Source organism: Mirounga angustirostris, unplaced genomic scaffold, assembly GCF_029215605.1.
Source record: "Mirounga angustirostris isolate CCGP_5_RB_7025 unplaced genomic scaffold, mMirAng1.0.hap1 SCAF_7, whole genome shotgun sequence".
Classification (NCBI taxonomy): Eukaryota; Metazoa; Chordata; class Mammalia; order Carnivora; family Phocidae; genus Mirounga; species Mirounga angustirostris.
In genome coordinates, this window is record NW_026991715.1 from 72,586,844 (window position 1) to 72,605,398 (window position 18,555).

Genomic DNA, 18,555 nt, shown 5'->3' on the forward strand with positions numbered 1-18,555 from the left:
TAGTATAATATCATTCGTATGAAGTTTAAAACATGCAAACAATGGTTTATATGAAAACTTTTCACAATGATAAAGATGTTCTGTATCTGCACCATCCAATACAGTAGCCTGAGCTACATATGGATATTAAACAGTTGTAATGTGGCTAGTGTTCCTAAGGAACTGAGTGTATTTTATTTTAATTAATTTAAATTTAAGACTCAAATGTGGTTGGTGGCTACCATATTGGCAGAGCAGGTCTATATGATTTATGGATACATACATACATAGAAATATAAAAACTTAGAGGAAGAATACACACCAACTTCAGGATAATGGTTACTTACTTCTGGAGAAGTAAGGTGGGTGGGAATGGAATGTGAAGGGATTCAACAGTCTCTGGGATCTTTCATTTCTTTAAAACAAAAAAAACATATAAATCAAATATGTCAAAACACTTTGTTAAAATTGACTAATACTTTTTCTAATATTTCCTATTTCAAATGTTTCATTTTCATTTCTTTGAAGTATTTATTAAATTTTTAAATAACTTTTTGAAAGTAAACAGTGTTTAAATCTTTATCATTCCTATAGACCTAAACCCAGGTGATCAACTCTCATACAAATAGTCTCAATGAATATATATATATATACACATATATATGTATATAAACATTGAGAAAAGCAGACAACACAGCAAAAACTGTGACACAATATACTTGCATAGTTTCTAACTTGATTTTTACAAGCAATTTTCAAAGGTCCAAATGAAATTTCAAAAATGTGTTATTTTATTTAGATTCTAAATATACCAAATGGAAATGACCATGTGTTTATCGTACAGATTAATTAGAAGTATTAAAAGTATATTAAATAAAATAGTGAAAATAGCACTGGACCAGGGTCCAGGCAATTCATATTAACTTTCTAATACCAGTTTGTATTAACTTTCTGTGTTCTATTCACCAAGTTTGCTCATTTGTACAGGATGACCCATAGAATCTCTGCATTCACTGTCAATTTTTTTAAGATGGGAACTTTTCAAGTTTCATTTATTCTTTTACATACATACTTAATAAGTTGTTTAGAATAATCACTCCTTTGTATCAAAGTGTCAAAAACCTGCACACCTGAAATCCAAATTCCCTTAATTGCTGTCTCATTGTCCATCAGATAGACAGAAAAATAGAGGATTAAATATATGATCAGCTAGTCAGTGGTGCATGGCTCTCAAAAAACCTCATTTTTGAAAGCTGAAAGCTCTTCTAATAGGTTGTTAATTTTCTTGTGGATAATACAAGATCCTGAACAGAATATGTGATTCACTATATAAACTGCATCTTTGCTCACATAAATGTTTTTAATTCACAAAAATGTAAAACTTATGCGTAGTTCTAGTGAATATTTATGCCTCCTTTTACAAAAATACTGAGCATCCTTAGAAAGAAAGGCAAATACAACTACTCACATGTGTAACATTAACCTGAGATCCCAATTTGTCCAGTGATCTACCCATGTTATCATGCATCCAAGGAATGTGGAAGAATTGGGTCTCCTTTGCTATTCACGCACACAACTTTTAGTTACATCACAAAGTGTGTTACAGAAACACCCAGAGCAAAGAAGAGAAGTTTAACTGTTTACGATCTGTTCTGACTAAGCAGCATGACTATTATTAAATGGTGAGGCTTTGAGGTTAAGTTATTTTGGCTGGTGGTACAAAAGGCAAGAAATGGTGGTAATTATCTCTTACTTTTTAATTTATTTTGTGGCAAAATTATTAAGACATTTCTTAGTTCTATTACCTTTCATAAAATACGTACAGAACTTAACAAATACTCCTGAAATTAACTTCCCAACCTTGCTGGGGGGTGGGCAGTATTCTTACTGAACATTAAGTGAATGGTTTGGCCACACTGTGTAAAGTTGATAATGATTACAACCAAGAAATGTACACCCTAAAAATAGCATAGGGGAAAATTCAAGCTTGGAGTACAAGGACTGGACATTAGGGAACAGAATGCCCCCTACTCAAAGAGGGGGGAAAAAAGCATTTTATGGTTCTTTAATCCTAACTATAATAGTTAACCCTCATGGAGACCACCATAAACCCGGAGTTAATAGATAAGATTATGGTGTATTTGAATATAAAATTACAATGTAGTTTGAAACACTCAACTTCCTTTCATATTCTATTATATATTCAAAGCAAGGATAACACTGCTGGTTGTTAAATACAGGGCTACTTAAAGGAACACTTTTTTTAAGTCCAAGGATTGAAAGAGAAGAGAGAAAACGTATTTTCAGCTTGATATTTCTAGTAACATCTAATACTAAATATTCTATACCAAGTACTGAACATGAAAAAATTTGTTACTTTTTGATAACTCTAAATTAAAAATTGCCAAACAAGATGGGAGAAAAATGAACAGAAGGGCACTATCTTCATATTTAAAATATAGAACTCAAAGACATACATTTTTCTTCTCCCAGCTTGCAACCTACCAAGTAATTTTTACCTCTGGTACCCATTAAAAAATGAAATTTATTTGGGAGTTCTAGGAGTAATGAAGTGAGAGGTATTGTCATAAAGTCTGGCCAATTTGCCTGCAAATTTAGGAAACACTGATAGCATATAAACTTGAAATTATTTGTAAATTACCTGCCACTCACTCATCAGTAAGAACTTAAATGTTATTAAAATACCTCTTTTATTCCATTTAAGCTCAAGAAATATTTTAGTTGGAGCTTCTTGCGACTGACATATTGAATTAAACATGGAAGCAGATCTACTAACATTATGCAACAGTATAACTAACAATCAAAAATGCTAAATAATTAATTTTAAGGAATCTTAAGCTTGGATTTAAGCTGTGATTAAAAAAATAAATATTTTATAAAACTAAAAATCTTTTTTAATTTTTTAAATTTCTTATAAGTTCTGAATTCAAACAACAGTATGATTAGCTCATGTAACAAAGCAAAACTGACAAATTTAAAGTAAAACTAATGGGTTCTCTTTATAAAGTTAAATTTCAAAAAGTAAAAACATTAATGAAAAAATAATATAAATTCTTTTTTTTTTTTATTATGTTATGTTAGTCACCATACAATACCATCATTAGTTTTTGATGTGGTGATCCACGATCCATTGTTTTCGTATAACACCCACTGCTCCATGTAATACGTGCCCTCCTTAATACCCATCACCGGGCTAACCCATTCCCCCACCCCCCTCCCCTCTAAAACCCTGTTTGTTTCTCAGAGTCCATAGTCTCTCATGGTTCATCCCTCCTTCCGATTCCGCCCCCCCTCATTTTTCCATTCCTTCTCCTCATGTACTCAATAATATAAATTCTTAATGCTTGCATTAATATCTTAGAAAAAGAATTTTTGGCTATCTTTCCAAAGTTGTATTTTCTTACATTTCAAGACAAAGAAACACTGTGTACAAGAAAGTGACATGTGTAAAGAGAGAATAATTTAGCATATGGATTTATTCCACCAACTGCAAGCATATGAAACCATGGGGTTTTACTCTTATGGTCCAATTTTTATATTTAACATAACTTTTAAAAACTATTTTATACGTCTGCCTTCAGCTCAGGTCATGATCCCAGGTCCTGGGATCGAGCCCCACATCGGGCTCCCCGCTCCGCAGGAAGCCTGCTTCTCCCTCTCACATTCCCCTTGCTTGTGTTCCCTCTCTCACTGCCTCTCTCTCTGTCAAATAAATAAATAAAATCTTTAAAAAAAAAACTATTTTATATAATTCCTTATTACATCAAAATTGTTTATACCTTGCCAGTGGAAAATTACTTCCATCTATAATTTTATCAAAGTCTGTGCTATGTAAGATAAATGTAATAATGTTATTGATTACATAGGGTAATTTCCCACTTCTTTTTATCACTCAAATATAAATTTATTACTTTCTCTATTTCTCTCAACTGTTGTCTCTTCTCACAAAACTACATACCTCTCCTTAGTACTTACAAGTATTTTAATTTAATTCTGAAATTATTTGGTTAATGTTCATGTTCTCCACTAGAATTTACTCCTGATTTATTCTCAGCATCTACCATACTGTCTGACTTAGGGCAAGCGATCAATAAATATGTCTTAATAAATGAACAGTAGTAAGAACAAAATACTGATTGTTTCTTTCACTTTTAGAAAATCTCTCCTGTTTTCTATTGGTCCTCAAAAAATTGGTGACTGACTGTATACATCACACCAGAAGACAGTCCTCAAATTGCAGCTGTACATCTAAGAAATACACCATTTTTATCTCTTTTGTATACCAATTTGTCTCTTTAATGTATAAATTTAAGGTAATAAACTGAAAACAGAATGCATCCTTAATAATACCTACATCCAGGGAAGATTTTGAGGATTTGTTGAAATGGTTCATAATGTGAATAGAAACCAATAGTTATGCAAACAACAAACTGACAGCCAACTTTTCATAATGCATTCAAATATTGGAGCCAGGACAATTAACTTGTACCTGGCACAGAAAAACAACACAAAAATGAATGAATGAGTAAAGTTTTCTCCCTAAAAGGAATTATCACTTCACATGCCTGTTGCAGTACTTTGGTTCATGAAGACACTACATATACATATATATATATGCATTACATGTAAATATACTGCACACAACTACATAGACACTCAAATTATCTTCATACATGGTATACAGATAAACAAAAAGATTAAAAAGTAGGATTACAAGACTCTAGAGCTGAAATCAATTTCAAATATAAGAATATATATGACCTAAAATCTATGTCCTATATTAAACTTCCCTCTAATCCTGTACAGACAACAGACAAAGTAGTATGCCTTTCTGGAGTATCCCACCCTACCTAATAAGTATTATGATTATTATCTCTCATATGAATGTAGTAAACAGAAATAACAATTTAATTTTTCCTTTTTCCTTTTTTTTTTTAAAGATTTTCTATTTATTTATTTGACAGAGAGACTGAGACAGCATAAGCAGGGGAGCAGTAGAAGGAGAGGGAGAAGCAGACTCCCCCCGAGCAGGGAGCCCGATGTGGGGCTCGATCCCGGGACCCTGGGATCATGACCTGAGCTGAAGGCAGACACTGAACCATCTGAGCCACCCACACGCCTCTCCTTTTTCCTTTATAACCCTTCTCATTCTATATCTAACAGCACTTTACAATTTAAAGGCATTTTCACATAAATTCTCACTTAAGCTAGATAGTAACCCTCTAAGTTATATGGGTAAGTAGTATTCGCCCTATTTTACACATGAGGACACTGAGGGCAAAAGAAGTTAAATGAATTGTCACAGACACAAAACTAGTAAGTAGAAAAACCAGGACCATAGCCCAGATGTTCTGACTCCATCTTTCCACTGCACCACAAACAGTAATATAAAGTTAGAGACACTTGACACGCATAGCCACAATACTAAGTATTAAACCAGCAGTATCCCTCTGTGAAGTTTAGAAACTAGAACAGAATAATCTGAGCACGTCACATCATCAAAGAGATCTCACCATTTTATTCAGAATTATTTCACTATACAATGCACTAGTTAACAAAAAACTCACTAGAATAGCACCTATCTACCAAACTAGAAAAAGAAACCATCATATCATTTGTTTATAAAACAACAGGAATGTTTTCCTGAATCTCTCACTGATAGAATGCAATCTTTTCAATTAATTTACATTATCATTTTATATTTTTTTCCATGAAGTGTATTTAGACTGTCTTATTTTTCTTCTCCCTAAAACTCTATAGACTTTTTTTAAAAAACGTCTAAAGGTCTAAGATGGAATAAGTAATTGCTTGATACATTCTTGCTAACTCTTTAAAGTGTTGTACAGCTGCTAATGTATGTTTGCGCTGGCATTGCAGAGTGGAGCCTGGGGAATACAAAATCTGATTTCAGAGAAACCAGAGCTTACTTCAAAGAAAACAGCAACTCTCCAGCTGATAAGATTTTTCCTGAAAGAAAACAACCACCAAGTAAGAAACACACTAGTGCTATCTCCTGTTAGTCTTCTACAATCTTTCTCAAGCCTCTTTTTCCCATTTATTTGATTACACACTTCCATTTCACATTTTCTCTTGTGATGGTTTAATTTTTGTTAGCTTATTTGTTTAATGTAGGTTTCAGAGTATAATCTCCATTGTTTCAAAGTACACTGAATTAGATATTTAAGACAAAAAAAAAAAAAAAGAGCTAAGTAACTCCAGAATATCCTCAAAAATCACATCAGAAAGGGAAACAAATTTAAGAAATATGAAGTAGGTATTTTTCTTATAGATTTAGAATGTTACTGGGCAAAAATAATTAGATAATTTGTTTCATATACTCATGCCATAAAACTTACATGTCATAACTAATCAAGTTTATATTCTTCTTTTTAGAAGAGATGAATGAAATAAACAAACTGGTAACCAAGACTATTCCATATTCTGGGAAACACCAGATTAAACCAGGAAGAATTAAACCATGTGAGTAACCTATTACATAACTGTTTCTGTAGTTTACATACCCAAATAAATTTGAATTAGGGGAAAAAAAAGAAAAGAAACATTCATTCAAAGGACTTCTACAATGTATTACAGGCATAAAGTGATCTCTAAAATTTGGGCTCATGGTAACAAGAGTTCTGCAAAATTGCATTTATGAAAATATTAGTAATGTGATGCCAAACTAGTAATAAATAGACCTAGTGTCTCCAGACCTGAGGTTGCGTGGAAACAGAAGAAAGAGCACTGACCTGTTCCTTTCCAATATATTACTAAACTAATGGCTTTACAATTAGTAATATAGAATACTATAATCCTGGCTTTGTATTTGTATGAAAACTTACAGTTCAAAACATTTTCACCAGGATGATTTCATTCAACCCTCCCAATAACCCTCAAAACCCCATTTTACAGATGAGAAGAAAAGAGACTAAAAAGACAAGGATTTTCCAAAGATCATGTAATGATGAGGGGCGCACAACCCAGGACGCTGCAGTTTATACCAGCACAGACAGAAACGGAGATAGTGTGGCCTAGAGAGCTCACTAAAGAACAGACTGCACTCTCTCTGTTCTGCGGCAGAGGGTTGGAAATGGTCTCTTCTGCTCTGACTCTCGGAAGAGACGCAGAAAGCTGCCAAGGAAAGCCACCAGAGAACAAAAGCCCCCAAAAAACTGGTTTTCACTGAACCCATCCCCCCCCGACAGGGGGCAGGGCAACTCCGCCCAAACAGGGTTGCCTGAGTAACAGCGGCAGGCCCCTCCCCCAGAAGACAGGCTGGGAGAACAAGAGGCAGACAACCCTAAGGTCCCTATAAAACAGGTGCATCTTGCTTGGGTTGTGGTCAATAATTTAGACTCTGTACACTCCCTCAACCATCCCTCAACAAAATGACTAGGAGGAGGTACCCCCAAAACAGGGAAGACTCAGAGACTGTGACTTCTGCCACAGATTTACAAATGGATACAGATATAACCAAGATGTCGTAAATGGACTTCAGGGTAACAGTTATGAAGATGATAGCTAGAATGGAGAGATCAATTAATGGCAACATAGATGCTCTAAGGGCAGAAAAGAAAGCTGAACTGGCAGAACTTAAAAATGCTATCAATGAGATCCAATCTAATCTAGATACCCTAACAGCTAGGGTAAATGAGGCAGAAGAATGAATTAGTGATCTAGAAGACCAATTGATAGAAAAGAAGGAAAAAGAGGAGGCCTGGGAGAGACTGCTCAGAATGGATGAAAACAGAATTAGAGAACTAAGTGACGCCATGAAAGGTCCAATGTCAGAATTATTGGGATCCCTGGGGGGAGGGGGGAGAGAGGGGTCTAGAAGATATATTTTAGGAAATCGTAGCTGAGAACTTCCCTAATCTGGGGAATGAAACAAACATTCGTGTCCTAGAGGCAGAGAGGACCCCTCCCAAGATAAAGGAAAACAGACCAATGCCCCAGCATGTAATAGTAAAACTCGCAAATCTTAGAACCAAGGAAACCATTTTAAGGGCAGTAGGGGAATAGGTTCCTTACGTACAGAGGGAGAAACATCAGAATAACATCAGACCTATCTACAGAGACCTGGCAAGCCAGGAAGGACTAGCAAGACATATTCAGCGTACAAAATGAGAAGAACATGCAGCCAAGAATACTTTATCTGGCAAGGCTGCCATTTAGAATGGATGGAGAGATGCAGAGTTTCCAAGACAGGCAGAAACTAAAAGAATATGTGACCACTAAGCCAGCCCTGCAAGAAATATTAGGGGGGGGGGGTCTATAAAAAGAGAAAGACCCCAAGAGTGATATAGAACAGAAATGTACAGAGACAATCTATAGAAACAAGGACTTCACAGGCAACATGATGACAATAAATTCATATCTTTCAATAATCACTCTCAACGTGAATGGCCTAAATGCTCCCATAAAACAGCACAGGGTTGCAGATTGGATAAAAAGATAGGACCTATCCGTATGCTGTCCACAAGACACTCATTTTGAACCTAAAGATACATCCAGACTGAAAGTGAAGGGATGGAGATCCATCTTCCATGTCAACGGACATCAAAAGAAAGCTGGGGTAGCAATTCTTATATCAGACAATTTAGATTTTAAGCTAAAGACTGTAGTTAGAGACACAGAAGGACACTATATCATTCTTAAAGGGTATATCCAACAAGAAGATATAACAGTTGTAAATATCTATGCCCCCAACATGGGAGCAGCCATCTACATTAGCCAACTGTTAAGCAAAATAAAGAGACATATTGATAACAATACGTTAATTGTAGGAGACCTCAATACTCCACTCTCAGCAATGGACAGATCATCTAAGCAGAAAATCAACAAAGAAACAAGAGCTTTGAATGACAAACTGGACCAGATGGACCTCATAGATATATACAGAACATTCCACCCTAAAACAACAGAATACTCATTCTTCTCGAGCGCACATGGAACTTTCTCCAGAATAGACCACATACTGGGTCACAAATCAGGTCTCAACCAATACCAAAAGATTGAGATTATTCCCTGCATATTCTCAGACCATAATGCTTTAAAACTGGAACTCAATCACAAGAAAAAATGTGGAAGAAATTCAAACACTTGCAAGCTAAAGACCACTCTGCTCAAGAATGTTTGGGACAACCAAGAATCAAAGAAGAACTTAAACAATTCATGGAAACCAATGAGAATGAAAACACATCAGTCCAAAACCTATGGGATACTGCAAAGGTGGTCCTAAGGGGGAAATATGTACCCATCCAAACCTCACTCAAAAAAAAACAGAAAAATCCCAAATTCACCAACTAACTTTACACCTTAAAGAACTAGAGAAAAAGCAACAAATGATGCCTGAGCCACGCATTAGAAGAGAAATAATTAAGATTAGAGCAGAGATCAATGAATTAGAAACCAGAAACACAGTAGATCAGATCAACAAAACTAGAAGCTGGTTCTTTGAAAGAATTAATAAGATTGATAAACCACTGGCCAGACTTATCAAGAAGAAAAGAGAAAGGACCCAAATTAATAAAATTATAAATGAAAGGGGAGAGATCACGACTAACACCAAGGAAATAGAAACAATTAGAAATTATTATCAACAACTATATGACAATAAATTAAGTAACCTGGAAGAAATGGATGCCTTCCTAGAAACCTATGAACTGCCAAGACTGAAACAGGAAGAAACTGACAACCTGAATAGGCCAATAACCAGTAACGAGATTGAAGCAGTGATCAAAAACCTCCCAAAAAAGGAGAGTCCAGGGCCTTATGGATTGATTCCCTAGGGAATTCTACCAAACATTCAAAGAAGAAATAATACCTATTCTCATGAAGCTGTTTCAGAAAATAGAAACAGAAGGAAAGCTTCCAGACTCATTCCATGAGGCCAGCATTACCTTAATCCCCAAATCAGGCAAAGGCCCCATCAAAAAGAAGAATTTATGACAGATATCCCTGAAGAATATGGATTCCAAAATTCTCAACAAAATCCTACCTAATAGGATCCAACAATACATTAAAAGGATGATCCACCACAACCAAGTGGGATTTATCCCCGGGATGCAAGGGTGGTTCAACATTTGCAAATCAATCAATGTGACAGAACACATTAATAAGAGGAGAGAGAAGAACCATATGGTCCTCTCATGTGATGCAGAAAAAGCATTTGACAAAATACAGCATCTTTTCTGATTAAAACTCTTCAGAGTATAGGGATAGAGGGAACATTCCTCAATTTCATAAAATCCATCTGTGAAAAACCCACAGCGAATATCATCCTCAATGGGGAAAAGACAAGAGCCTTTCTCTTAAGATCAGGAACATGACAAGGATGCCCGCCCACTCTTGCCACTATTGTTCAACATAGTACTAGAAGTCCTAGCAACAGCAATCAGACAACATGAAGAAATAAAAGGTATTCAAATTGGCAAAGAAGAAGTCAAACTCTCTTTCTTCGCAGATGACATGATACTTTATGTGGAAAATCCAAAAGACTCCACCCCCAAATTACTAGAACTCATACAGCAATTCAGTAATGTGGCAGGATATAAAGTCAATGCACAGAAATCAGTTTTTTTCTTATACAATAACAATGCAACTGTAGAAAGAAAAATTAGAGAATCATTTCCATTTACAATAGCACCAAAAACCATATGATAACTCGGAATAAATCTAATCAAGGAAGTAAAGGATCTATACTCTAGGAACTACAGAACACTCATGAAAGAAATTGAAGAAGACACAAAAAGATGGAAAAACATTCTATGCTCATGGATCGGAATAAACATTGTTAAAATGTCTATGCTGACCAGAGCAATCTATACCTTAAACACCATCCCGATCAAAATTCCAATGACATTTTTCAACGTGCTGGAACAAACAACCCTAAAATTTGTATGGAATCAGAAAAGACCCCGAATTGCCAAGGAAATGTTGAAAAAGAAGTACAAAGCTGGGGGCACCACGTTGCCTGATTTCAAGCTATATTACAAAGCAGTGATCACCAAGACAGCATGGTACTGGCACAAAAACAGACGTATAGACCAATGGAACAGAATAGAGAGCCCAGATATGGACCCTCAACTCTATGGTCAAATAATCAACAAAGCAGGAAAAAATATGCAGTGGCAAAAAGACAGTCTCTTCAATAAATGGTGCTGGGAAAATTGGACAGCTAAATACAGAAGAATGAAACTTGACCATTCTCTAACACCATACACAAAGATAAACTCAAAATGGATGAAAGACCTCAATGTGAGACAGGAATCCATCAAAATCCTAGAGGAGAACATAGGCAGTAACCTCTTCCATATTGGCCATAGCAACTTCTTTCAAGATACATCTCCAAAGGCAAGTGAAACAAAAGCAAAAATGAACTTTTGGGACTTCATCAAGATAAAAAGCTTCTGCACAGCAAAGGAAACAGTCAACAAAACAAAGAGGCAACCCACGGAATGGGAGAAGATATTTGCAAATGACACTACAGACAAAGGGCTGATATCTAAGATCTATAAAGAATTTCTCAAACTCAACACCCAAAAAACAAATAATCAAATCAAAAAATGGGCAAAAGAAATGAACAGACACTTCTCCAAAGAAGACATACAAATGGCTAACAGACACATGAAAAAATGTTCATCATCATTAGCCAACAGGGAAATTCAAATCAAAACCACCTTGAGATACCACCTTACACCAGTTAGAATGGCAAAAATGGACAGGGAAAGAAACAACAAATGTTGGAGAGGTTGTGGAGAAAGGGGAACCCTCTTACACTGTTGGTGGGAATGCAAGTTGGTACAGCCACTTTGGAAAACAGTGTGGAGGTGCCTCAAAAATTTAAAAATAGAGCTACCCTATGACCCAGCAATTGCACTACTGGGTATTTACCCCAAAGACACAGATATAGTGAAAAGAAGGGCCATATGCACCCCAGTGTTCATAGCAGCAATGTCTACGATAGCCAAACTGTGGAAAGAGCTGAGATGCCCTTCAACAAATGAATGGATAAAGAAGATGTGGTCCATATATACAATGAAATATTACTCAGCCATCAGAAAGGATGAATACCCAACTTTTACATCAACATGGATGAGACTGGAGGACATTATGCTAAGTGAAATAACTCAAGCAGAGAAAGTCAATTATCATATGGTTTCACTAATTATTTGTGGAACATAAGGAATAGCATGGAGGACATTAGGAGAAGGAAGGGAAAAATGAAGGGCAGGGGGAATTGGAAGGAGAGATGAACTATGAGAGACTATGGACTCTGAGAAACAAACACGGTTTTAGAGGGGAAGGGGGTGGGGGGATGGGTTAGCCCAGTAATGGGTATTAAGGAGGGCAAGTATTGCATGGATCACTGGGTGTTATACAAAAACAATGAATCATGGAACACTACATCAAAAACTAATGATGTACTGTATGGTGACCAACATAACATTATAAAATTAAATTGAATTTAAAAAAATAAATAAAATGGGAACCATTATATCTATAACACAGTTTTTCATATACACTTCAAATATTTAGTATCAATTACATGACAGGCAAAATTAAATGGTATGTATGTTATAAGTACTTGGGACACTATATAAAAAGGAAAACAAAACATCCACACAAAAATATAGGGTACTACTAGCAATAAAGAAACTAGTCTGGACCTAAAGGGGATCAATGTCAAAGCTGACAATTTATCCCTCAATATTATGCTTCTTTGGGCCTCCCACAAGATACATCTGAGAAATCACTATACAGGCTGGTGCAGGAATCTATTAAAGTAGATTTAAAGTAGATTAAAACAGTTTAGCAGACTATTAAAAACTGTAAATTAAACAAACAAACAAAAAAACACTAGTTAAATGACCTTTTTCTCAGGGATAAAGATCTAAAGTCAACACATAAAAATCTGCATACAGTCAAAATCCTTTTGCACAATGCACACTGAAGACCAACCTACTTCCTGTCCCAGCCAGTTATCTTTTTTCTTTAGTTGAATACCAGATGAATTAGTTGGTTTGCATTTCGTATTATATTAAAATACATATATATGTATATACACATGTATACATATATGTTTATGTGTATGTATATATAAAGATATATATATATCCCTAAATCCTAGAAACACCCTCAGCCTAGCGTCCCTAAACCCTAGAAACACCCTCGGCCTAGCACCTATGAAGGAGCTGAAACCAACAGGAACTTCTAGAAGATTTACATCTCACATTCACTCCCAGCACAGATTCATTGAATGGAATAATTTAATTTATTTCTTTGGCCAAATCTCAAGGTAAATGTATAATGTGAGTCTGCTATGTAAGTCATTACAATGGAAAATTTGAAGATACATATCCGCACTAACATTCACACATGTGGAAATAAAGATATACTCAAAAAACTGCCCACGCTTTATGATGCTGAGAGGACACTTAATTTCTATTTTGACACTGTATATTTTAGTAATAACTTACTTGTTAGTCTATTTATCATACCCATTAAAGAATATGAAAGTAGGGGCCCCTGGGTGGCTCAGTCGGTTAAGCATCTGCCTTTGGCTCAGGTCATGATCCCCAGGTCCTGGGATCAGGCCCCACATTGGGCTCCCTGCTCAGTGGGGAGTCTACTTCTGCCTCTTGCCCTACCCCCACTCATGCTTGTGTGCTCTCTCTCTCTGAAATGAATAAAATCTTTTTAAAAAATAATATGAAAGTATACATAAGTGTGTATTAAAATTTTCAAAGGAAGACCCTCTGAAACAATGCTTTCTGTGTAGATATGCAACTTAGAACCCCATTTCTGTTGCTATTGCCCAATAATTCTTAATGATTGACATAAAGGAAAATATCCAACTTGACTACAAGAAATGTGTGGTCTTTTACAAAAAAAAGGATTCTACAACTGCTACTAAATACTTTGTTCAACAGAACACTTAAAATACAATATAGTATTTGAAAAATTAGACTAAAATAACATTTAGGAAGTCAGGGCACCTGGGTGGCTTAGTTGGTTAAGCATCTGCCTTCAACTCAGGTCATGATCCTGGGGTCCTGGGATCGAGCCCCTCATCAGGCTCCCTGATCAGCGGGGAGTATGCCTCTCCCTCTCCCTTTGCCCCTCCCCCCCCACTTGTACTCTCTCATTCTCTCTCTCTCAAATAAATAAAATCTTTAAATTAACATTTAAGAAGTCTAAACTAACAATTTCTAGAATATTACTCATGAGAGATGACTATGTATAAGTTGACATTTCTCCTAGAAGAGGTTTTAAAAACCCTCTCTATTTATAGAAAGACAAATTGAGCATTACTGTATCTAAAGTCTCAATGTTAAGAATCATAGGGTTTTTAAGAGACAAATTCACATTCACTATTATTTATAGTCATATATAGATCCTATTAAACTCGTGAATCACATAGAAAAGATGTGGTCTCCCTATTTAAAAACTGAACTGTATATATAAATATTATTATAACAGTTTATACATGCTCAAAAACTACAGGTTGTTTAGAAAGAAATAAAATTTCCTCGGGGCACCTGGGTGGCTCAGCTGGTTAAGCGACTGCCTTCGGCTCAGGTCATGATCCTGGAGTCCCGGGATCAAGTCCCACATCGGGCTCCCCGCTCAGCAGGGAGTCTGCTTCTCCCTCTGACCCTCCCCCCTCTCATGCTCTCTGTCTCCCATTCTCTCTCTCAGATAAATAAATAAAACCTTTAAAAAAAAAAAAAGAAAGAAAGAAAGAAAGAAAGAAAATTTCCTAAAGCAATCCTATATTGAAGGGAGGAGGCTCACCAAAGTTACTGGTAACTACAGTGATGCTGATAGGGGCCAAATGCCAACACATATATGCTAAAAGAAAGATGAAGACATCAAGAAGTCTAAAAAAGATTAACACTTAGAACTGACTCAGTAACACTTAGATTATAGAAAAAGTGAAGAATTTGGCAATTATCTTAACTGACACCGAGACTGCACCAAAAAAACTTAAAATCCTCTTTTTTTCCCCTTAATAATTAATTCACTTCTAAGTACCTACAACTGTCTACTTCTCTTTTCCTGGTGAGTCAAGGCCAAAGTGATCATAGGTGAATTATTTAATCAAATGATGACTCATTTTCAATAAGAAATTAATTCATGTTATAGAGATTTTGAGGATACAGGAATCCTAGCTCTGAATTTAGAAACACTTTGTTAAAACTCTAACTTCACTTTTATTTATGTAGATATGTTAATATAAAATATAAAAAGTAGGAGCACCTGGGTGGCTCAGTTGGTTAAGTGTCTGCCTTCAGCTCAGGTCATGATCCCAGGGTCCTGGGTTCGAGTCTCACATCAGGCTCCCTACTCAGTGGGGAGTCTGCTTCTCCCTCTCCCTCTGCCCCCTCTGCTTGTGCTCTCTCTCTCAAATAAATAAAATCTTGAATATATATATATATATATATATATATATATATATATATATATATATATATAAAATAAATTGTGATTTTGTAGAAAGAAGGGAAAAATTATTTTCCTTCCTTATTTTGTACAAATATTCACAACTTTCATACTTAGCCAAATCAGTAGGTAAGCTTTATAGTAGGCTCTGAAGTTTACAAAGTGCTTTCACATAAACTGGCTCATTATGTCCTTACATTAGCCTTATATCCACTTCACAAATTAAAAACTGAGACTCAAATCATTGATTTGGCCAAAAATAAATCACAGAACTCATAACCGCCAGAATGAAATCCAGATTCCAATATCTTTACCTTTTTTTAAGTGTTACCAACTATGCTCACTATGTTTTCCATTAGATCTTAGGCATTATACATCTTATAGCTGAAAGTTTGGGCCCTTTTACAAACTTCTATTTCCCCACCTCCAAGCCTCTGGCACTCTCAGTTTCTAGGAGTTTGAAGTTTGGGTTGTTTTTTTTTTAATTCCATGTGTAAGTTTAATTCCATGCACTGTCTTTCTTTGTCCAGCTTATTTCAGATAGCATAATGCCTTGAAGTTCCATGTCACAAATCGAAGGATTTCCTTATTTCTTATGATTGAATAATATTCCATTGTATGTATGTCCACTGATGGACACCAAAAAATAATAATTAAAAAATTAAAAAGCTGTGCTAAAGAAGAAATGGCCTGGACAGAGTCAAAAGCAAGGGGGGATGCCAGCTGTGTATCATGTAGATAATATCCTTACTCTAAATTCTGTATCAAAACTTGCTTCTGGTCCAAAATGGCAACATAAGTGGACCCTGAACTCATCAACTCCCAAGGACTCAGCTAATCTCCAGCTATACATAAGGCAACTCACTCTGAAAGATAGCCAAAAACTAGCTGAAAAGTACAGAGTTAGCAAGCAAGAAAATACCCACATGGAAATGGGTCTTGGCACACCCCAACTATTTGGAACAACAAAGAACAAATAAGGTGGATTAGACAATCAGAAAGATTTGAGAAACCAAGAGCTTGAGCCGAATGGTAAGGTTCCTTTCTTACACAAGACCAGTCTGTCAAGACTGGGAGAGGGGGTTGTTTTATTAAATGCTGCAATCCAATAAAGAAAATCAAGGAAACTGAAGAAAAAGGACTATGTTCCATTCAAGCAAACAAAAAAATAAGATAAAACTCAGAAAAAAAGAGGTTAATGAAACAGAGATAAGTTATCCACCCAAGAAAGATTTCAAAATAATGGTCATAAAGATCCTCACCAAGGTCCTGAAAATAATGCATGAACAAAATGAGAATTTCAACAAAGAGATAGAAAATATAAGAAAGTATTCAATCAATGTGATACACCACATTAACAAAAGAAAGGATAAGAACAATATGATCCTCTCAATAGATGCAGAAAAGACATCTGTCAAAATACAGCATCCTTTCTTGATAAAAACCCTCAAGAAAGTAGGGATAGAAGGAACATACCTCAACATCATAAAGGCCATATACAAAAGACCCACAGCTAATATCATAGGGAAAAATTGAGAGCTTTCCCCTAAGGTCAGTAACAAGATAGGGATGTCCCTCTCACCACTCTTGTTCAACATAGTACTAGAAGTCCTAGCCTCAGCAGTCAGCAAACAGAAAGAAAAAAAAGGTATCAATCAGCAAGGAAGAAGTCAAACTTTAACTCCTTGCAGATGACATGATACTTTACATAGAAAACTTGAAAGATGGGGCACCTGGGTGGCTCAGTTTAGCGTCCAACTCTGGATTTCGGTTCAGGTCATTATCTCAGGGTCATGAGATTGAACCCTGCATCGGGCTCCATGCTGGGCGTGAAGCCTGCTTGGGATTCTCTCTCTCCTTCTCCCTCTACCACTCCCCCATTCTCTTGAAAGAAAGAAAGAAAGAAAGAAAGAACAAAAGAAAGAAAGAAAGAAAAAACAAAACAAAACCTGAAAGACTGCACCAAAAATCTGCTAGAACTGATACATGAATTCAGCAAAGTCACAGGATATAAAATCAATGTATAAAAATCTGCTGCAGGGCGCCTGGGTGGCTCAGTTGGTTAAGCGACTGCCTTCGGCTCAGGTCATGATCCTGGAGTCCCTGGATCGAGTCCCACATCGGGCTCCCTGCTCGGCAGGGAGTCTGCTTCTCCCTCTGGCCCTCCCCCCTCTCATGTGCTCTCTCTCATTCTCTCGGTCTCAAATAAATAAATAAAATCTTTAAAAAAAAAATCTGCTGCATTCCTATACACCAATAATGAAGCAGCAGAAAGAGAAATCAAGGAATCAATCCCATTTGCAATTACACCAAAACTAAAAGGCAGCCTATGAAATGGGAAAAGATAATGGCAAATGACATATCTGATAAAGAGTTAGTGGGGTGCCTGGGTGGCTCAGTTGGTTAAGTGACTGCCTTTGGCTCAGGTTATGATCCTGGAGTCCCGGGATCGAGTCCCGCATCGGGCTCCCTGCTCGGCGGGGAGTCTGCTTCTTCCTCTACCCTCCCCCCTCTCATGCTCTCTCTCTCTCTCATTCTCTCTCTAATAAATAAATAAAACCTTAAAAAAAAAAAGAGTTAGTATCCAAAATCTATAAAGAATTTATCAAACTCAAGACCCAAAAAAACAAACAATCCAGTTAAGAAATGGGCAGAAGACATGAATAGACATTTTTCCAAAGATGACATCCAGATGGCCAATAGAACATGAAAAAATGCTCAACATCACTCATTATCAGGGAAATACAAATCAAAACCACCTCACACGGGTCAGAATGGTTAAAATGAAGAATACAAGAAACAACAGGTGTTGGTGAGGATGCTGAGAAAGGGGAAACATCTTGCACTGTTGGTAGTAATGCAAACTGGTGCAGACACTCTGGAAAACAGTATGGAGGTTCTTCAAAAAGTTAAAAAGAGAACTACCCTATGACCCAACAATTCCACTACTAGGTATTTACCCAAAGGATACAAAAAATACAGATTTGAAGGGGTATATGCACCCCAATATTTATAGCAGCATTATCAACAAGAGCCAAACTATGGAAAGAGCCCAAGTGTCCCTCGACTGATGAATGGATAAAGAAGATGTTGTATATATATATATAT

At 36.2% G+C, this 18,555-nt stretch overlaps 1 long non-coding RNA gene across 12 annotated transcripts in view; it reads right to left on the minus strand.

Annotated features, from left to right (window-relative positions):
- Nucleotides 1-18,555, minus strand: part of LOC123860012 (uncharacterized) — a 164,100-nt gene that overhangs the window by 86,557 nt on the left and 58,988 nt on the right. For 10 of the 12 annotated variants that reach the window (XR_010413141.1, XR_010413138.1, XR_010413140.1 and 7 more), the window contains one exon: nucleotides 327-394. The exons of the other annotated variants lie outside the window; for them this stretch is intronic. This is a non-coding gene — a long non-coding RNA (uncharacterized LOC123860012). The remainder of the gene's footprint in view (nucleotides 1-326; nucleotides 395-18,555) is intronic. 12 annotated transcript variants of the gene reach the window in all.